Source organism: Epinephelus lanceolatus, chromosome 15, assembly GCF_041903045.1.
Source record: "Epinephelus lanceolatus isolate andai-2023 chromosome 15, ASM4190304v1, whole genome shotgun sequence".
Taxonomy (NCBI): Eukaryota; Metazoa; Chordata; class Actinopteri; order Perciformes; family Serranidae; genus Epinephelus; species Epinephelus lanceolatus.
The window spans coordinates 6,005,702-6,028,658 of NC_135748.1; the positions used below are offsets into that span (position 1 = coordinate 6,005,702).

At 42.4% G+C, this 22,957-nt stretch overlaps 3 non-coding genes across 3 annotated transcripts; all 3 read left to right on the forward strand.

The window, feature by feature from the left end:
- The first annotated feature begins 370 nt into the window (after positions 1-370).
- On the forward strand, positions 371-443 carry trnar-ucg (transfer RNA arginine (anticodon UCG)). The gene has a single exon. It is a non-coding gene; the product is annotated as a tRNA-Arg (tRNA).
- Positions 444-1,551: 1,108 nt separating this feature from the next.
- Positions 1,552-1,625, forward strand: trnai-aau (transfer RNA isoleucine (anticodon AAU)). Its single transcript has one exon. It is a non-coding gene; the product is annotated as a tRNA-Ile (tRNA).
- Positions 1,626-7,755: 6,130 nt separating this feature from the next.
- trnai-aau (transfer RNA isoleucine (anticodon AAU)) lies at positions 7,756-7,829 on the forward strand. Its single transcript has one exon. It is a non-coding gene; the product is annotated as a tRNA-Ile (tRNA).
- The last annotated feature ends 15,128 nt before the right edge of the window (positions 7,830-22,957 follow it).

Below are 22,957 nucleotides of genomic sequence, written 5' to 3' on the forward strand. Positions count from 1 at the left end.
TTATTTTGCTACCAAAAAAGACCAAGAAACTGGCCAGTTACCTCTGATGGTTAGAGTAAGGCACTAGTAATGTCACAATCATGGGATCAATCCCCATACCAGCCATAGATAAGAATGTATTTGTCATCACCTCCATCTCTCAGGCTCTGATATAAAGGTTGATATGAGAAGATGCTCTGCAGGAAAGAATTTTTATGGAGAATGTGGGCGTAACCTCCAGTGAGTCTCAAATGCAAGACTGCCATCTACCATTCAACCTTATTCCCCTCCACAGACGCAAGCTATATGTTGGTCTTTGCTACAGTGGTAAACTATCTCCTACTTAGCAGCTAAACCATGGAACTTTTCAATTTGTAAACATGAAATGTGGGACCACGTGGCCTAATGGACAAGGTGTCTGACTTCGGATCAGAAGATTAAGGGTTCAAGTCCTTTCGTGGTTGGAAGCTCTTACCTAATGAGAGCACAATATAGGCATCAATTCTACTAACTCCTCCCATGGACCGTGAGAGATCCATCAATTAAGGTAATTCCCCTCCACTGTTGGCCACCAAACTAAATGTTTGTGCTTCAATTCTGAGAGGCCGTTTACACGTACACAGTGATTTTGATAAACGGAGACATCTTCCTTCGTTTGTGCCCTTCGTTTACACGCAAACGGAGATTTCTCCTCTGAAAACGAGTCTTTCTAAAAACTCCGGCCAGAGTGGAGATTTTGGAAAACTCCGGTTGCGCGTTTGCATGTAAACTGAGATAAACGCAGATAAACGGAGTTATAGGCAGCCCACGTCACAGTATGCGCCGGAACTTGCGCCTGTGTAAAAAGTGCGACCTATGTTGCTATGGTGACAATGGATACATGGAAGGCTTGAGCTTCTCGTTACACTGCCACCTACAGGTTTGGCATGCTCTTGTGTATATATACACGGGTAAGTGTAAACGAAGATCTTTTTGAAAACGGAGACGGTGAAATGTCCGTTTATGAAAATAGCCGGCAACGTGTAAACGGCCTCTGAGGCAGATTTTGCAACAAAGAAGACATCGGCTGATTACCCAGGTGGTTTGAGTGGGATGCTAATGATGCCATGGTCATGGTTTCAATCCCCATACTGCCCTTAGATAAGAATCCATGTGTCCTGACCTCCATGTGTCAGGTTCTGAAACTATAAGATATATAGCTTTTCTTAATGACAATGGCTTGCTATCTTCTACGTGTCAGATAAACCCATGGAACTTTTTAATTGTATAAATTAATAACTTCTTAGGGAGGACATGGCCTAACGGACCAGGCGTCTGACTTCAGATCAGATGGTAAAAAGTTTGAATCCCTTTTTGTTTGAAAGCTCTGGTCTGATTAGTATAGAAAGTAGACATTCAATTCTCTAACAGTTCCATGCAACATGTGCAGTTTACCAATTAGTCATTCCCCTTTACCAACTCTTACCTGGAAGGTTTTCCCACCTCACTGCATATCCCAAATGGAGCTACATCCTTTTGTACTCTGTCTTAGCAGTTTGAGAAAAGTTTTACCACCAACAGCCTTCAAAACATGGCCGGTTAGCTCAGATGGTTAGAGCGTGGTGCTAATAACGCCAAGGTCATGGGTTCAGTCCCCATACTGGCCAATGACAAGAACTAATGCTTAATGAGCTCCATGGCTCAGTTTTCTCTACAGACATTGATATAAGAAGATTATTCTGTGGAGACCTTGGGCATTAAGTCCACTCAGTCTCCCATGAGAAGCGAGCGGTCCTCAAGTTAAGGTGATTCCCCTCCACTGACACCAACCTGGGAAGCCGTTGCCTCAGATGGTTAGAGTGTGCTGCCAAAAACGTCAAGGTCAAGGCTTTATCCCCATACTGGCCAATGATTAAAAACAAATGTGACATTTCAACCTCCCAGGCTATGATGCAATGTTTGATAGAAGAAGGCATACGCTGCTCTGCAGGAAACAAATATTCTGTAGGAGGTGGGTATTCGTTCCACAAAGTCTCTCATACGCGGTCTACCAATTCAGGTAATTTCCCCCCCACAGAAGTTAACGAACCAGCAGCCATACAGTTTGTCTTTATAACAAAGGTTAGCTATCTCCTACTTAGCAGCTAAACCATGGAACTTTTCAAGTATAAACACTAAATTTTGTGGGACCACGTGGCCTAATAAGGCCACGTTAGTAAGGCTACTAACTCCTCCCATGGACCGTGAGAGATCCATCAATTAAGGTAATTCCCCTCCACTGTTGGCCACCAAACTAAATGTTTGTGCTTCAATTCTGAGGCAGATTTTGCAACAAAGAAGACATCGGCTGATTACCCAGGTGGTTTGAGTGGGATGCTAATGATGCCATGGTCATGGTTTCAATCCCCATACTGCCCTTAGATAAGAATCCATGTGTCCTGACCTCCATGTGTCAGGTTCTGAAACTATAAGATATATAGCTTTTCTTAATGACAATGGTTTGCTATCTTCTACGGGTCAGATAAACCCATGGAACTTTTTAATTGTATAAATTAATAACTTCTTAGGGAGGACATGGCCTAACGGACCAGCCGTCTGACTTCAGATCAATCAATCAATCAATCAATTTTATTTATAAAGCCCAATATCACAAATCACAATTTGCCTCACAGGGCTTTACAGCATACGACATCCCTCTGTCCTTAAGACCCTCACAGCGGATAAGGAAAAACTCCCCAAAAAAAAACCCCTTTAACGGGGAAAAAAAACGGTAGAAACCTCAGGAAGAGCAACTGAGGAGGGATCCCTCTTCCAGGACGGACAGACGTGCAATAGATGTCGTACAGAACAGATCAGCATAATAAATTAACAGTAATCCATATGACACGATGAGACAGAGAGAGAGAGAGAGAGAGAGAGAGAGAGAGAGAGAGAGAGAGAGAGAGAGAGAGATGCAGGTAATGACAGTAGCTTACAACAACATTAATGAAAGTAATAATATTATAGTTATAGTTCTGGCTACTGTGGTACAATATGTTGAAAGTATGTATTAATATCTGACAGTATACTTGTGCGACAATAGTCATATGTGTATAATAACAGTAGAAGTATGACTAATGACTAATGATGGCAGCAGCAGCAGGAGGCATCTGGCAGGACCATGGCAGCAGCACAACCACACACATCACACTGTCCAGGCACCGCTGCGGTATGAGTTATTCTGAGAGACAGTGGAGCACAAAGGCTCCGGAGAAGAAGCCGAGTTAGTGACATCCAGAATGGCCGAGTTAGCAAGATGCAGTAATAGGATGAGAGTGAGAGAGAGAGAGAGAGAGAGAGAGAGAGAGAGAGAGAGGGAGAGAGAGGGAGCCCGGTGTATTATAGGGGGTCCTCCGGCAGACTAGGCCTAAGTCAGCCTAACTAGGGGCTGGTACAGGGCAAGCCTGAGCCAGCCCTAACTATAAGCTTTATCAAAGAGGAAAGTCTTAAGTCTAGTCTTAAATGTGGAGACGGTGTCTGCCTCCCGGACCGTAACAGGAAGATGATTCCACAGGAGAGGAGCCTGATAGCTGAAGGCTCTGGCTCCTGATCTGCTTTTGGAGACTTTAGGGACCACGAGTAACCCTGCGTTCTCAGAGCGCAGTGTTCTGGTGGGATAATATGGCACTATGAGCTCTCTAAGATATGACGGAGCTTGACCATTTAGAGCTTTATAAGTTAACAGTAGGATTTTAAATTCAATTCTGGATTTTACAGGTAGCCAGTGCAGAGAAGCTAAAACAGGAGAAATATGATCTCGTTTCTTAGTTCCTGTTAGTACACGAGCTGCTGCATTCTGAATTAGCTGGAGAGTTTTTAAGGACTTACTAGAGCTACCTGATAATAGAGAGTTACAGTAATCCAGCCTTGAGGTAACAAAAGCGTGGACCAATTTTTCTGCATCTTTTCGGGTCAGGATAGGCCTAATTTTCACAATATTACGCAGATGAAAAAATGCAGTCCATGAGGTTTGCTTTAAATGAGAATTAAAAGACAAATCTTGATCAAATATTACTCCGAGGTTTCTTACGGTAGTGCTAGAGGCCAGAGCAATGCCATCTGGAGAAACTATGTCATCAGATAAAGAGTCTCTGAGTTGTTTGGGGCCAAGAACAATAACTTCAGTTTTGTCTGAATTTAACATCAGGAAATTGGTGCTCATCCAATTTTTTATGTCTTTAAGGCAGTTATGGAGTTTAGTTAATTGATTACTTTCTTCAGGCTTCATCGATAAATACAACTGTGTATCATCCGCATAACAATGGAAATTTATAGAGTGATTTCTAATGATGTTACCTAAAGGAAGCATATATAGAGTAAATAGGATTGGTCCGAGCACAGAACCTTGCGGAACTCCAAAACAAACTTTGGTACGTAAGGATGATTCATTACGAACGTCAACAAATTGAAAACGATCAGATAAATAAGATTTAAACCAGCTTAGTGCTGAACCTTTTAGGCCAATTAAGTGATCCAGTCTCTGCAGTAGAATTTGATGGTCAATTGTGTCAAACGCCGCACTAAGATCTAATAAAACAAGAACAGAGACGAGTCCTTTGTCTGAAGCAATCAGAAGGTCATTTGTAATTTTAACTAGAGCTGTCTCAGTGCTATGATGCACTCTAAATCCTGACTGAAATTCCTCAAATAAATTATTATCCTGGAGAAAATCACACAGCTGGTCTGCGACTAGTTTCTCAAGGATCTTTGACATAAAGGGAAGATTAGATATTGGTCTATAGTTGGCTAACACCTCTGGATCCAGGGTGGGCTTTTTTAGGAGAGGTTTAATTACAGCTACCTTAAAAGACTGTGGTACATAGCCTGTTAATAGGGATATATTGATCATATCTAATATATGAGTGTTAACTAAAGGAAAGACCTCCTTAAGTAGCCTAGTTGGGATGGGGTCTAAGAGACACGTTGATGATTTAGATGAAGAAATCACTGCGGTCAATTCTTGAAGAGAAATTGGGGAGAAGCAATCTAAATATATATTAGATTCTACAGCTGTGTTTGAGGTTAGATAGGTAGGCCTACCATCTGAGGGCAGGAGGTCATGAATTTTGCCTCTAATAGTTAGAATTTTGTCATTAAAAAAGCTCATAAAATCATTACTGCTAAGGGCTAAAGGAATACAAGGCTCAATAGAGCTTTGACTCTCAGTCAGCCTGGCTACAGTGCTGAAAAGAAACCTGGGGTTGTTCTTGTTTTCTTCTATTAATGCTGAGTAATAGTTTGCTCTGGCATTGCGGAGGCCCCTCTTATAAGTTTTGAGACTGTCTGTCCAGATTAAACAAGATTCTTCCAGTTTGGTTAATCGCCAATTCCTTTCAAATTTTCGCGATATTTGTTTTAACCTACGGGTTTGAGAGTTATACCAAGGAGCAAACTTTCTTTGCTTTGTTAACTTCTTTTTAAGAGGAGCTACAGAGTCGAGCGTTGTTCGCAGCGAGCCTACGGCGCTATCAACAAAATGATCAATTTGGGAGAGGTTAAAGTCGGCACGGGAAACCTCTGTTACTGAAGGTATTGGTATTGAATTTAACGACGAAGTAATCTTTTCCTTAAATTTTGTGACAGCACTATCTGATAAACATCTAGTATAGTAACTGTTGCTGAGTGGCGTGTAATCGAGTAAAAAGAAATCAAAAGTAATCAGATAATGATCTGATAGCAAGGGATTCTGTGGAAAGACTTTTAGGTTATCAATTTCAATTCCATACGTCAGAACTAGATCGAGGGTATGGTTAAAACAGTGAGTGGGTTCATGTACACCCTGACTGAAGCCAATGGAGTCTATTAATGAGATAAACGCGGTAGCCAGGGAGTCATTATCAACGTCGACATGAATGTTAAAATCGCCTACAATAATAACTTTATCTGATTTAAGAACTAAACTGGATAAAAACTCTGAGAATTCAGATACAAATTCAGAATACGGGCCAGGAGCACGGTACACTATAACAAATAAAAGTGGCTGCGAGGTTTTCCAGGTCGGATGTAAAACACTAAGAACGAGGCTTTCAAATGAATTATAATCTAGTTTAGGTTTAGGGCTGATTAACAGACTAGAGTTAAAAATGGCTGCAACTCCCCCTCCTCGGCCGCTGCCTCGAGGAATGTGGGTATTATTATGACTGGGAGGAGTGGACTCATTTAGACTAACATATTCATCTTGACACAGCCAGGTTTCAGTGAGACTGAGTAAATCAATATTATTATCTGATATTAATTCGTTTACTAACACTGCTTTAGACGATAGAGACCTGATATTTAACAGTCCGCATTTAATTCTCCTGTTTTGTCTTTCTGTCACAGAAGAGGTTTTAATTTTTATGAGGTTGTTATGCACAACTCCTCTTTGTTTAATTTTAGATTTAAATAATTTAGGTGGTCGGGGGACAGACATCTTTTGTATAAAACTATGAAAACTATGGCTGGGTAACTGAACTAGAAGCTCAGAGAGGCGTTTAGGACTGCAACTCTCTGTCCTGGTCTCAACTCTGGGTTGTCAGGGATTTAAATTACTAATAAAATTTGCCAGGTTCCTAGAAATGAGAGCAGCTCCATCCAAAGTGGGGTGAATGCCGTCTCTCCTAATAAGACCAGGTTTTCCCCAGAAAGTTTGTCAATTATTAACAAAACCCACATCGTTTGCTGGACACCACCTGGACAGCCAGCGGTTAAATGATGACATGCGGCTAAACATGTCATCACATAGCCAGCAGTTTTAAATTTGATTCAATGTCGCCCGCTCTGGCCCCAGGGATACATTTGACTATGGCCGCTGGTGTTGCTAACTTCACGTTCCTCAGAATAGAGCTGCCAATAACCAGAGTTTTATCCTCAGCGGGTGTGTCGCTGAGTGGGGAAAAGCTGTTGGAAACGTGAACAGGCTGGTGGTGAGCCGTGGGATTCTGCTTGGAGCTGTGCTTCTGGCGAACCGTAACCCAACCTCCCGGCTGAACGGGAGTTACCGGAGGACAGTTAGCTGAGGCTAAGGCTATGCTATGTGGCTCCGCACCGGCTACAGGGGGCTGGCTAACTACCGCAGCTACTGAATGGTTTTCCATGGTGCGGAGCCGCGCTTCTAATTCACTAAGCCTCGCCTCCAACGCAGCAAATAAGCTACACTTATTACAATTACCACTGTCGCTAAAGGAGGCAGAGGCATAACTGAACATTTGGCACACCGGGCAAGAAAGAGCAGGAGAAGGAGAATCCATGGCTAAGCTAAAGTAGCTAACAAGGCTAAGAGCGTGCAAACAACAGCTAAGAGATTAGCGAGAAAGTCGTAGAAAGAAGGAGAGCTATAAGTGCTTAAACAGAACCAGTGTGGGTTATGACTTGAAGTAGACGTTAAAGCAGCGTTAAAGCAACTGAGGTGAGAAAGCAGGCTAGCAGAATTCACCAGAGCAGTACAGAGACACTGTCACAGAAACACCGGAAATGACACAGCTCGCTTACCGCAATACGTCAGCACGTCAGGACCTTAGGTCTGATGACTATCAGATGGTGAAAAGTTTGAATCCCTTTTTGTTTGAAAGCTCTGGCCTGATTAGTAAAGAAAGTAGACATTCAATTCTCTAACAGTTCCATGCAACATGTGCAGTTTACCAATTAGTCATTCCCCTTTACCAACTCTTACCTGGAAGGTTTTCCCACCTCACTGCATATCCCAAATGGAGCTACATCCTTTTGTACTCTGTCTTGGCAGTTTGAGAAACGTTTTACAACCAACAGTCTTCAAAACATGGCCGGTTAGCTCAGATGGTTAGAGCGTGGTGCTAATAACGCCAAGGTCATGGGTTCACTCCCCATACTGGCCAATGACAAGAACTAATGCTTAATGAGCTCCATGGCTCAGTTTTCTCTACAGACATTGATATAAGAAGATTATTCTGTGGAGACCTTGGGCATTAAGTCCACTCAGTCTCCCATGAGAAGCGAGCGGTCCTCAAATTAAAGTGATTCCCCTCCACTGACACCAACCTGGGAAGCCGTTGCCTCAGATGGTTAGAGTGTGCTGCCAAAAACGTCAAGGTCAAGGCTTTATCCCCATACTGGCCAATGATTAAAAACAAATGTGACATTTCAACCTCCCAGGCTATGATGCAGTGTTTGATAGAAGAAGGCATACGCTGCTCTGCAGAAAACAAATATTCTGTAGGAGGTGGGTATTCGTTCCACAAAGTCTCTCATACGCGGTCTACCAATTCAGGTAATTTCCCCCCCACAGAAGCTAACGAACCAGCAGCCATACAGTTTGCCTTCATGACAATGGTTAGCTATCTCCTACTTAGCAGCTAAACCATGGAACTTTTCAAGCATAAACACTAAATTTTGTGGGACCACGTGGCCTAATCGACAAGGCGTCTAACTTCGAATCAGAGTATTGAGGATTCCTGTTCCTTTGTGGCTGGAAGCTCTTGCCTGATCAGAACAGAATGTAGGCATTAATTCTATTAACATTCCCATGCAATGTGAGTGATCCACCAATTGAATTAATTTCCTAATGCTAACTTGGAAGGTGACCCCACCTTACTAACAGTCCCAAATGGAGTCTCTTTTGTTTGGTTTCTTATTTTGCTACCAAAAAAGACCAAGAAACTGCCCCTGTGGTGTGACTGCCCCTGCTTGGCTGCGTGGGTTGGTTCAGCGGGTTGTCATGCTGTCTGTGATGAAGTAATTGGTGACATGTTGTTGTATTGTCTTTCTCCTGAGGTAAACAGCTTATCGATTCATTATCCTGATCGCGAGCACCTGGGCCCGGTACGTGGACGGATATAAACAGTGCTGGCTGACGCCGCGCTCTCTCTCTCTATCTCGACTCTTCACCAGCGCCCGTACTTTTGTTTGGCTTTTCTTTTAGGTTATCTCCACAACACCATGTTGGACAAGACGCCTGACTTCAGATCAGAAGGTAAAAAGTTTGAATCCCTTTTTGTTTGATTAGTAAAGGAAGTAGACATTCATTTCTCTCACATTCCCATGCAACATGAGCAGTTTAGCAAATGAGATCATTTACAGGAAAATGCGTGCAAATACTTGTCTTATTGGTTGACAAATCTTTTAATTCTATTCTGTTGTAATTTTATTCTACAAGCTGGTACTGCAACACACTGGGACAAACTGGATTTGTTTGGAGTGATTTTTTTTTAATTCAAAGAAAGGAACAACTTAATGTGTTACATTTGTTGAATTTACAAGACTAATAGGCTAACCAAGAAATTGTCAGACAGCGTTTCAGCATGTTTATAAAGTTTGCCCTACTTTAATAACCCACAAAACTCAGCAATTATTTAAGGGAGTCTGGGAATTTCTCCCAAGGTGAAAAAGGAGTGTCATGTGGTTAGTGCACTATTTAGATTGTTTCCCAAACACAACAAATTAACTACCAGTGTGGATCCAAAATGAAATAAAATATTAAAGGACTCAATCATTTTATTTTAGTTGATAACTCCAACTTTTAAGATAAATATAAGAAGGATAAAATAGAGATTGTGAAGCTGATGTGATGCTCTGTTTTGTTTTGTTTTGTTTTTCTGACTTAGGCATCATCTTGTGAGGACTGTGCTCTGTTACTTATGCCTGGTATGGTGTTCAAGCAACAGTATTTGAACAAACTAATCATGAAAAATGACATAGATCCATATGACTGGGCAGCTTAAGGCTAGATTACAGACCCCAATGCACTACATCCACTCACCGAGACATTGTAAACTCTTGTTTTGTACTGAGTTCATACACTTTGGTAACAGAGATTAACAGTGCACATACCACACAAGATGGCGCCCCCACCCCAAACAGGATGACATAACTTCACATTCTTCATAACATTTTATGATAATGAGTTTTAGTAATGGAAAAGATCAATAACTGTGAATGTCAAACGAGCATCATTGGCTACAGCTGGAAAAATGAGTTAACTGTAAGTGTGTATAGTCCAGACTGAAATTTAAACCTCTTGGTGAACCTGCTCTCTTACTGATTCAGCTGTTTGGTCTCCAGGGGACACTAAAGCTGCTGTCCTGCTTACATTGCCGTGGTGTATAGTCAGCAGGCACCTCAGACAGAGCCAATATAGTGGGTGCTGCTGACAAGCCTCAGAGCCAGCAGACTGCAGGAAGTGAGCAGATGATGGGCATGCTGTGCTCACACACAGCTGAAGGAGTGAAAACAGGTCTCTCTACTGAGCACTTCAACATGCCCAGAAGACATGGATTTGAAGCATCATGAAAATTCAGATTCAGATTCAGAATACTTTACTAATCCCTGGGGGGAAATTGTTTTTGTTCCAGTGCTCCGTGCAAAGTAGAAATAGAAATACAGCATGAATGGAAACAAGAGATAAAGATGAAGATATAAATAAATACTAAAATAGACAACGAAATAAATAAAATAAAATATTAAAGTAGACATTAAAATAAAATAAAATAAAATAAAATATTAAAGTAGACATTAAAATAAAATAAGATAAAATATTAAAGTAGACAATCTGAAATATATACAATATACAATGAAATGGTTGTAGAATTATAAATGAAATGAGAATGAGTAGTTATATTGTTTGTTTTGTTTTATAAATAGAAAAGAGAATATACCTACATATGTAGACCTTAATCAGTACATTGCAACAAGTTCATTGGAGATTGTGGCTGTTTCATTCCTGCATGTGTTGTCGTAAATACTGTCCAGATTTTATATTACAGTATTCTTCAGTTTTTTATTAATTGGGTCTTCAGTTTGAATGTTTATTGTTGACCATGGAGACAGCAGTTTTACAAACCTGTCTCAACTCACAGTGCATTTACTTGCTTGTTCTGCAGCTCTTAACTTTCAATGTAACACTGACAAGAAGCCCTAAAATGCTAAGACAAATAAAAAGAGTTGTAAAGAATCAAGAAGTCAGGCTAGTGTAAACAAACCCTGGTTAGTCACAAGGGTGTGTTTAAGGGTGCTCACCCATAATATGACAATTTGTAAATCACTAAGTCATGCTTAGTGTTACCTTGAAATTGTCATGAAACCTTGTTTTTCTTGCATGTCTCCATGGATAAATGCCAAACATAGACCAACTGATTTATTGATCGGTTGGGGACCACGTTTAACAACATAAAAACTGTATCAAAACATCCGTGACCAAACTCTCACACATCTTGTGCAGAACTATCTCATTTGTCCAGTTGTTTTCTAAGTACTTTGCAAACACTAAAAAAAGAGAGCACAGATACGGTTCACTTTCAGTTCAGTTTTAGGCCCTGTCTATCCACCTTATTCCTGGCCCCCATGACACCTTGCATGAATTATGGGTGCAACTTCCGGCGTTGAACTGAAACCGGCGATTTCCAATGGTGACAGTTTGTTTACAGTACTCTATTCTTCTTTCCAAGAGCAACTGGAAAGTAAAATATGGAACACTGCACCTGTTGTAGCTCAAACAGGATTATGTGATCATACCTCTGCCATCTCTGACAGCCATCTCAAAACATTGTTTATTTTTCCTTTTCAACCGAGCACTCTAGCAATTAGCTTGCCTTGTTCTGTTAGAATATTGTTAACTTTAACATGGCCTGAGCTAGTTTAAGGTAAACACCTGCTCCTTCTACAGATGATTTCTGATTTCTGATGACTTATTAAGAGATACAAACACATTCAGCAAACATTTAACATAATTCAGTATTAATTGTAGCTCCATGTAAAATGAATAAATGTGATGTTTCTCAGCTAATCCTCCGCTTGTCTGTGTTAAAGACGCAGTTTACACGTTTTTTTTTTACTTCTGATTTATTAAAAACTGTTCTGAGCAAAACATGTTGCTGAATTTAGCAACAGACTTCAGAAATAGTAATATAAAGTAGTAGTAAAAGAAATAACTTTTGGCATTAATTTTTTTATATGATGTAAAGGAAGTACGGTAAAACAGTTACACATTCTCAACCTTAATGACTAAATACACTGCTCAAAAAAAATAAAGGGAACACTTAAATCACACATCCCAGATCTCGATGAATGAAATAATCCAGATGAAAATCTTTATTGATTACATAGTGTTTTTGAGAACAAAATAATGTAAGAGCAATCCATGGAAACCAAAATCATTAACTCATTTAGGACTGGATTCAGAATCATACCCAAAATCAAAGTGGAAAAATCAGATCACAGGCTGATCCAACTGTGAATTTCCTCAGGACAACCCATAATGCAGCTCAGTAATGTGTATGGCCTCCACATGCCTGTATACATTCCCTACAACATCTGGGCATGCTCCTGATGGATCCTTGGGGATCTCCTCCCAGACCTGGATCAGGGCATCAGTCAGCTCCTGAACAGTCTGTGGTGCGATGTGGCTGCGGTGGATGCTACGATACATGATGTCCCAAAGGTGCTCGATTGGATTCAGGTCTGGGGAACGGGTGGGCAAGTCAATAGCATCAATGCCTTTGTCATCCAGGAACTGCTGACACACTCCAGCCACATGTGGCAGGGCATTGTCATGCATCAGAAGGAAACCAGGGCCCACTGCACCAGCATATGGTCTGACAATAGGTCTGAGGATCTCATCCCAGTACCTAACAGCAGTCAGGGTACCTCTGGCTAGCACGTGGTTGGCCTGATGACAGGCCCAATTTGTGCACGTCGGGCCCTCATGCCATCCTCATGGAGTCTGTTTCTGACAGTTAGGGCAGAAACATGCACACGAGTGGCCTGCTGGAGGTCATTTTGTAGAGCTCTGGCAGTGCTTCTCCTGTTCCTTCTTGCACAAAGAAGCAGATAGCGGTCCTGCTGCTGGGTTGTTGCCCTTCTACGGCCCCCTCCACCTCTCCTGGTGTAGTGGCATGTCTCCTGGTGTCTCCTCCATGCTCTTGACACTGTGCTGGGAGACACAAACCTTCTGGCCACTGTGCATATGGATGTGCCATCCTGGAGTAGCTGCATTACCTGAGCAACTTCTGTGGGCTGCAGATACCGCTTCATGATACCACTAGTAGTGAGGGCACTGGAAAAATGCAAAACTAGAATCAACCAGAAAGGACGCAGAGAGGGAAATGGTCACTGGCCACCGCCTGCAAAACCATTCCTAAATAGGGGTTGTCTTGGTAATTGTCTTTCCTTTCATCCTGTTGTCTGTTGAATTTGTAGCCTGGAAATCCAGACCCAAATCTAGAAAGATTTAGGGTCTGGCTATGAAAATGGCCCAACTCGAGGGGCGGCACCAAGCATGCATTTGAAAATATCACTGCACGCAATTGGATAACACTACGACCAATCAGAACAATACACGGGGTGACGTATCCAGAGCTTAGCTACCAGCGGAACTAACTGGTAGATTAGACTCTTGCCGTATCTGGTCGGCAAAACAGCAAAAACATCCTTCTTGCAAAGGAAAGATTCGAGCGCCGTCTTCTGTTCCTGTTTTAGAGAAAAAGCCAAGTCTAACTCATTCATTGTAGCGGCCAAAGCCGTTTCAGACAGCTGGTGTTCATCCGTAGCCATCTTGCAATGTTAACTGACTGATTCCGGACTTCGTCGTCGCAGCGCTGTCGTCATCTGTTTAGCTCGCCTCTGGCCCGCCTATATCAGATACACCCATGTGATTGGTGCAGCTTGGCTCCAACGGCATGGGTAATGAGCATCATTACTGATTGCCAGAGTGACTCGCTGAGCAAATTCAAATTGTGCTCTAGTGAGAACTCTGGATTTCCAGGGTATTGAATTTGCACAACAGCAAGTGAAATTGATTCACAATCAGTATTGCTTCTTAACTGGACAGGTTAATCGCAGGAGTTTGATTGACTTTGAAACAGCCACTTTGATGTTTATGTGTTCCCTTTATTTTTTGAGCAGTATACATATGTCAAAGTAGGTTGCTGAGTATATTTTATAAAGAGCAATTTTCTAATGTAGGTTGAGAATGAAGTCAGATGGGGAAAGACAGGGATATCATGTACTGACATTGAGTGACGGACCTGTCTGTCTAGATGTCATGTTCTGCAAATTCCGATTCAAGACTTTTTCGCTATGTCTCGTGAAACTCTTGTGGTTTTATTTCTCATATCAATGGTACCTTAGGCAACAGGAACAATCCCTTTTTGTTGTGGTTACATGTTCAACACACAGTTGCTGAAGACAAAAATTTAGCTTAGACTGGTTGTTAGTCGTTACAGACATGGACAGTGCAACAGGTACCAGAGCTCCGCAAAGACATTTTATAAAATGCTAAATTAACATTAGTTAAATTTTGTTAAAAAAAACATCAGTATTTGCTAAACTGAAGGCAAATTACTTCTGAAAAGAACCAGCATTGGCAGTTAGCCACCAAGAGTAGCTACTAGGACTAACCACAGATAGTCTATGGGACTAACTAGCTTACTGCTACTTTCACTATCTCACTGGAAGTTGCGCCCATAACCATTTCTACTGTAGTGCCCTCAGGAATAAGGTGGATGCGTATCCAGATATTTTTGTAAACGGATATTTTCCTCTACGTTGGGCCTCTCGTCCACATGCAAACAGAGTTTTAGGTAACTAAAACAAAGATTTTTTAAAACACCCTATAAGTTAAAGATTTATCAAAACTCTGTTTTCTGTTTATTTGTGTGGACGTGTAAAATGGAGCATTTGGAAAATGATGATGTAATCTTCTTGAATTGCCTATGCTTATTGTTGCTTTGTGTAATGAGCACATGCTGGAAACAAAAACAATGGGGGGCTACCTTGTTTTGTTAGCACTGCTCGGTCTAATGACGACTTTACACTTAAACTCAACACTTCACAGACGAACAGAGACATCTCCTGGACCCAGTATTTTTGCTCTACCTCCGTGTCCAGGGTTTGAAGTCCACCAGAAACAACGGTTTTGAATCAGACCTGGTCAAACCAGCAGATGGCGGGATACCTTCCAGAGTGGGATTGTTGTTGATGAGTAGTGGAAGGAAAATCGCATATCCAGAGCATCAGAGTGAGCTTCTTCATCCTTAATTTAAACAGGAATCAGTGGTGATGAGATCTCCAGTTAGAAAAAGGTAACGTTAGCCTGTGCAGTTCACTGACAGACAGCTAACGCCTGGACCACAGGTGGGCTTGGTTGCTGCTCAGCTGCAGAACATCTACACAATAGCAGTCTCGTGGTTCACCTATTTTTTTTCACGACACACTTTTTCAGAAAAAAAAGGCAGTAAAAATGGTATTTTGACACTCATAATGACACTGTACCATCTTTCACTACAGTTTCAGTGTTTATATCAGTTAATGACATGAAATGAATACAAGTATTTATTTTTAACTCAACACTTCCTGTTTCCGTTTCAACATAAAAGTCCCTTGACAATGTTTCTGTGGACAAAATCTCAAGATTTTTTAACACAAGGCTTTTTATTGTGAAATATTTGCAGGACCATGTTGTTGATAATGAAGTGGCTGCATGACTCCATATATGTGTGGAGTAGCAGCAGGCAGCTCTGAAGCAATGGTGTCTGTGTGAACACTGGTAACACAGCATTACAGTAGCTGTGACCCCCCCCCCTTCTAAAAGTTCGACACACCCAGATAATGCGATTGAGAGTTGAATTCCTCCAGCATGTATACAGTCAATTGGATCCAAACTGGCCTAGGCGCTCTGCACATGCTCCACAGTTTCCGCCCCGGGCTTTGACCTGGAAGCCAAAACTTTTGGATGGCCAAAATGTACATAGCTGCAAACCTTAGCTAACTTGTTTGTCAGTTGTTTGATCTGTGACGTAATAGGTCAACCGCAAAAAGGTAACGTACTAACAAGCTGAAAGGGGGCATATCACCCATCATAGCGGATTCAGATATACTTTGGTCAATAAATTGATTCCCCTCCCTTGCTTGTATACTGGGACAAGAACAGTGGACCTATGGCTAAGCTACGCCCAGTGTTGCCAACTTAGCGACTTTGGGGCCTTTCCCTCGCCCCAAAGCACTCACAGACGGCCCAGTCCTCCCTCCCAGCAGCAGTCAGAGCAGGACATGTTAACCCCTCCACATCCAGACTGCAAGTGAATCACGCATATGCGGAACTGCTGCTGGCTGATCCTGACTTGGTTTACAGTCAGGGCGGGATATAAATGTAAAATTTTCTTTGTCTAATATAAATCACTGAAAGAAGGTTCATTTGTAGTTCTAAACATATTCAGGGTGTTTTTTTTACTCAGTTTTTGTCTCTCCCACGACGTTATTCCTCTCTCCTACAGCAGCCATTACAATTACATGCATATGGACAATTATGCAAATTAGGTGATGACGTCATTTAGCGACTTTTAGGACAGTCAATAGCTACTTTTCTTACTGAGGAGTTGGCAACAGTGGCCACACCCCCCTCCACTCACTCGGACAAACTATCAACATTCAGTGACAGGGCGCTATGGAAGGTGTCACAGTACACGGCATTTCGCAGGAAGCAATTGATGATTTTTGGAGAGATATTGATTAGATGCAGGGCTCAACAATAAGGATTGCCCGATTGCCCGATTGCCCGATTGCCCGGGGCAAATAAAACTCAAGGTCGGGCATGTAAACTAACAACTCACTTGCCCAATTGGGCAAGTTGCTAAAAATATTAAAAGTTAATAACTAATTGATAAAATAAATGTATTTTAAAATGTGCTCCTTCTGCTCTGATGCAGCGGTCTCTCTGCCTGAAGTCACAGGCACACGCTGTGTAACAATGTCCTGCCCACAGGACGCTGTGGGCGCTTCATATAATAACATAACAGTATACTATTTATGGTGTTATGTCATCGTGTCATTTCTGTCTCTACACGGTCATGCGTTAACAATTCTGCTCTGCTCTCTGTATCGCACACAGCAGAGTTCCGCCACACACACAGGTGAGCACGCTAGAGCGGCTCGGGCCACATTTTCCTGCCAAAACCTGACCCGAGCCCGGTGCAGTTGTCAGCTGACAAAGTTATTGTTATGGACACTGTGTAAATAACCAGCAACAGAATGCTGTTACGCACAGACAAACACGCTGCTCGCACAGCAGCGCAGCACAGCACTTGTGCAGAGCTTGTGTTGCGTTCAAGCTTTGTCACGTAAATAACAACTTCAAGCACTTAAATATGCTCTTCCTGAGGTTTCTACCATTTTTTTTCCCCTGTTAAAGGGTTGTTTGGGGGGCGTTTTTCCTTATCCGCTGTGAGGGTCCTAAGGACAGAGGGATGTCGTATGCTGTAAAGCCCTGTGAGGCAAATTGTGATTTGTGATATTGGGCTTTATAAATAAAATTGATTGATTGATTGAAATAGGTCATAGCACAAAACAGCAGCATGTCAAGTGACTTTTTACTTTATTATATTCAATAAAATTGTATGTTCCTAAATTTTGAGACACTTCATATGTAAGCTAGACAGACATTTCACCTGCTCATTACTGTGCACACATGTACTGTATGTACTTAGTCTTAATCATCTTCCTGTTACGGTCCGGGAGGCAGACACCGTCTCCACATTTAAGACTAGACTTAAGACTTTCCTCTTTGATAAAGCTTATAGTTAGGGCTGGCTCAGGCTTGCCCTGTACCAGCCCCTAGTTAGGCTGACTTAGGCCTAGTCTGCCGGAGGACCCCCTATAATACACCGGGCTCCCTCTCTCTCCCTCTCTCTCTCTCTCTCTCTCTCTCTCTCTCTCTCTCTCTCGTATTCTATTACTGCATCTTGCTAACTCGGCCATTCTGGATGTCACTAACTCGGCTTCTTCTCCGGAGCCTTTGTGCTCCACTGTCTCTCAGAATAACTCATACCGCAGCGGTGCCTGGACAGTGTGACGTGTGTGGTTGTGCTGCTGCCGTGGTCCTGCCAGATGCCTCCTGCTGCTGCTGCCATCATTAGTCATTAGTCATACTTCTACTGTTATTATACACATATGACTATTGTCACACAAGTATGCTGTCTGATATTAATACATACTTTCAACATATTGTACCACAGTAGCCAGAACTATAACTATAATATTATTACTTTCATTAATGTTGTTGTAAGCTACTGTCATTACCTGCATCTCTCTCTCTCTCTCTCTCTCTCTCTCTCTCTCTCTCTCTCTCTCTCTGTCTCATTGTGTCATGTGGATTACTGTTAATTTATTATGCTGATCTGTTCTGTACGACATCTATTGCACGTCTGTCCGTCCTGGAAGAGGGATCCCTCCTCAGTTGCTCTTCCTGAGGTTTCTACCGTTTTTTTTTTCCCCCGTTAAAGGGGTTTTTTTTGGGGAGTTTTTCCTTATCCGCTGTGAGGGTCTTAAGGACAGAGGGATGTTGTATGCTGTAAAGCCCTGTGAGGCAAATTGTGATTTGTGATATTGGGCTTTATAAATAAAATTGAATTGAATTGAACTTAGTCCTAAAGAGCCCTTCTGGTGCCAGTAGATACATAGAAACATCCCAGCAGGCTGTGCTTTGCAAGCATACAAAAAAGTTTAACGCATGTGAAAATTATTTTTCATGTGTGTGCTTCACCTCCGCTGTTACAACTCCATCCTAGGGGAAACACTGCTGTGTGCATTTTGTGCAACAGGTGGATGTGGTAATCTACTGGTAGAGTAGAGAGAGAGCTAAGCAGCATTGAAGTAGAGTAGAGCAGGGCAGAGAAATGGAAGCAAAATATATTAAAGCCTGTGGAAACACAGCTTGAAATAGTAAAAATGCATATATTATATCAAAGTCGAGTGTCTCATTAATCATCCACAAAAGTCTGAGTGAAAATAACCATTAATAACTATTAGAAAACCTGGTTTAAAAACAGCTCATTTTGCTGTTTAGACCACTTGCCAGGACAGAGGGGGCGTGGCAGATAACACTCTGATTGACAGCTCCCTCGTTTTGATTGACAGGTCCCTGGCTCAGCAATGGCTGCCACAAATTTAATCCAGCTGTACATGTTTGAGCCCTCTAATGATTCAGAGGACGAAGCAGAAGCTGAAAATGATTCCTTTCAGGTGGTCACTGAATGGTAAGTTTCAAAATGTTTCGTGATTCATATTAATGTTACTTCGTAGAATAGTTAGCATAACTTTTACACGCAATGTTATGGCTGGGCTCCACCGGCTGCAAACATACAGAGCGTAGCGTTGCGGTGTATTCATTTGGGCTCCACTGACTGCGTACGGAAGCGACACGTAGAGAAGCCAGCGGGGTTGTTTACCGTTTGCTGAGCCGAGAGGCTGCACGTAGGCTGCATGAAATGTTAAAGCATTTTCCACCTAAGTTATTACATATATTTGAGTTATATACAAGTTTACTGTACTGTTTGTCATCTACTCCCTTTCAAATGTCCGCCACGGACGCAGTGTCACGGATAAACAATAGAAGAGCGGCGTAAAATAGAGATGTCGTGCCGCTCCCATTGCCGGTGGAGCCACTGTAATTGATTAACAGGGGGGCGAGCTGCTACGGGACTCGCGCTGCAGACGTGCCTGGTGGAGCCCGGCTGTTAGCTGATATGAATGACAACGGGAGGCTAGCGCTTTGCCTTTCTTCACTGAGATACGTTTTCATTGAAAACATAAATCTGCTCCATTTTTCTGATAATAGCCTTTTTCATTCAAACACATCCAGTCTTAATAGATTAAATATGTCTTTACTCTGACACACACACCGACCGTCAAAGCGGGAGAGACCGGTGCCGGCCCGCCGTCTCTCTGGCGTTGTGTATAAGTATTTGCCCGCCTCAAATAATGTTCCCCTCCGGCTAAAATTGTGTTGTTTCCCGCAGCATCACCTCCGCGACTGGGGATATGTTTATGCGTAGCAAAGCTAACTGCTTGGGGTTGGGGTTAGGGGTGAGGAAGGGTGCACATGACGTCCCCTCCCCACGAGCCGACACTGGCACCGGGCCTGGGGGGCAAGCCCGGCCACTCACAAGCCGCCTCTTCCTGCAGCTCCACGAGCTGCAAAGGCTCGGATTGTCCGGGCTCTGGAGCCAGTCAACCTGATTCGAGTGCTGCTGGGAGCCCGCCGGAGGCAGAGCCTCCGCTGGGTCGCAGCCGAATGGTTCAGCCAGTTTACGATCTGTATTTTCTAAACATCAGACTAGAAAGACAAGTTGGCTCAGACTCAAAGAGATCTAGCTGGAGCAGAAAGGTTTTGTTGCGCTGCCACTGGGGGGCGGGATGAGACAACTGACTGATGATTTATGATTGGTTTGCAATTTATTGCGTAATAAATCTCAGAGATAACCACGGCCAAATCAAACCCAATTTCAGGAATGTACAGAAACTTAAAAGACAGATATTTCGAATTTGGATGGAAACTGATTTCTAATTGTTATACATATTTAATATTATGTACATAAGACCCTAAATTACATAGTTAGAAGGCTATTGTGGATTTGGGTTTCCAGAGGCTTTAAACCCAGTGTTAATACAGCAGAACTGGAGAGAGGGGTCACCGTGCAGGGCTGCCAACTCTCACGCATTGGCCTGGAGACACACGCATTTGATTGGCTTCACACGCTCTCACGCCACACCCCCGATGTCTCACGCTGAAGTGTCCCTCTGAGCTGGCCGTCGACGTCCGCTCAATATGGTACACAAAGGGTTAACAGTCGTTGGTGTCTACCATACGTCCCGCCTCTAATCTCGTATTGCTCATCGATTGGCTCTACCGTATTTTGGTAACTTGTGATTGGTCCTCCCCAGCCCCGCTCTCTCCACTGACTTTGTGGGTGCGCGTCACCGTACAACTCACGGCATTTCGTGATGGAACGACACATAAACGCGCGTCACCGTTAGACGCTCCACAGCGGAGCGCCGAGTGTGAACGGTGAGTCGGTTGGTTCAATAAATAAGCTTCAAACACCTGTTAATGTTAGGCTAACTGAATGGCGTTCCTTGGCAACTCTTTGCTAGATAATGAGATGCTAATGAGCTAATAGCCTACTAGCTGAGCTAAGTTTGGCAACTACTAGATCAATATTATATGCCAGAGAACATGAAATTCCACTTCACATGTTCCATCAGCAATCATAGATGTCATGTAGTGATGACACAGTTCAAATTAATGTTTGCAGTAAGAAGACATGATAGAAACAGTCTGAATAAATAAAGTGTAAACACTATAAATAATAGCTCCTTCAGTGACAGTCTTCAGCATCCATGGTGTGTGAAGGAGAGACTTAGGAGAACAGAGATCCACTGCTCCCAGTAAAAACACCAACACTGAGTCATATTTATGTAATAGATATTGGGTGTAAGTGCAACATTTTGCACACAGTTGTATTATAATGATTTTGGAGCATTTACATTTTTGTTGATTTACTTTATTTATGTTTAACATGATGAAGCTGACTAATTTGTGTGACATTATGGCTGTTCTTTAGCCTATATACATTCAGATGTTGTTTAATGAATTACACAATTGTAAAACATACAGTATGTTTTCCTCAGGCTACAACAATCAAAATCTATGACTGTTGCATCTCAGATTGTCCCACTGTTCACATGTCTTGCATCAATATATTTTTTGTCAGATGACAAGTAGTAGAGAGACTGGAGGAGATGGAGGAGATGGAGGAGGAGAGGCAGGAAGAGAGACAGAAGGAAATGGAAGAGAGACGGGGGGTACCCGCAAAAACAGCTGATTTGCGGGTGGTTTTTAAAAAACATTTTTTCCCGGGTTCGGATCTGGGTGGAAAAAATAACATGCGGGTTGGATTGCGGGTTTTAGATAAACACATCAGTCATTAGTTCGGTAAACTACAGATAACTATCTTGGTCATTATTTACTCTCTGAGGATTGCCTCCACTATTTCGCAACGGTCATTGGTTCAGCTGTTTACACGCGTTTCACCATCTAATAAAACAATTTGTGATTGGATGACAGAATCAACATGGCTGCCACCGTCTAACAAGCGCCGCTTCCAAAACAGTAAATAATTATTTAGGTATTTGAGAAATAAGTGGATAAAACGTACAGCTATCACTTTATAATGTTTCTGAAGTGTTTCCCTGATGGATTACTTCTCTCCTCGATGGATTCTAAAAACACGTGACGGCTCGTAACTGCTGAACGTCGCTCTGGACAGAAAGTAAGTCTATTATTACACATGTAAAGTTCCTTTACAGAGATTAAAAGTTTAAAAGCATTAAACGTAACAAACGAGTGCTTTTACACTCGTATGGGAGAAGAACACAGAGGGTTGATGATGGAGCTGAAGTCAGGTTTTTATTGTGAGAGCTGCTTCATTCAGGTCGTTGTTTACTTACTGGCACCTTAACTGTGGTGATGTGCTCTTCAATATTCAGCCAATATGACCCAATATGATTACTTTAAATCCGGGTAACAGGTCTTGTTTCAATGGGTTGGACCGGGTTGCGGTACTAATTGGCCTGATGCACGGGTTTGCGGTTCGGGTGCAGGTTTGTACATCGCTGGGTCGGCTCGGGGCAGATCTTGAAAACTGGACCCTGCAGGACTCTGTTACCAACCCAACTGCAGACCGCAGGCTGGTACTGAAGTTAAGCCCCTTCGGAGTATACTGTTATTATTATTATAGTTTACCCTGGGAAGCACATACGGACAGATGTGGTGAAGTTATCAGTGTATATTCATGTAACTGATAACATTAGAGAATACATTAACCAAGACATTCTTGTATTTAGAGGTTTCTACCGTTTTTTTTCCCCGTTAAAGGGGTTTTTTTGGAGAGTTTTTCCTTATCCGCTGTGAGGGTCCAAAGGACAGAGGGATGTCATATGCTGTAAAGCCCTGTGAGGCAAATTGTGATTTAAAAAATCACCAACGTACAGGTTGCCGCCATGGAGCACTTTTATGTCCCTACCAATGTGAAAATCAAACCTACGCCCTTGGAGCCAAAACAAAAAAAGTCCCTGTTTCAATGCGCAGTACACCTCCCGACCGCTACATTGGATGTTGGTGGCGCTTTTTCCCAATTGACACTGGGATTGCACTCAGAAGAAGAAGGAGAAGGAGAAG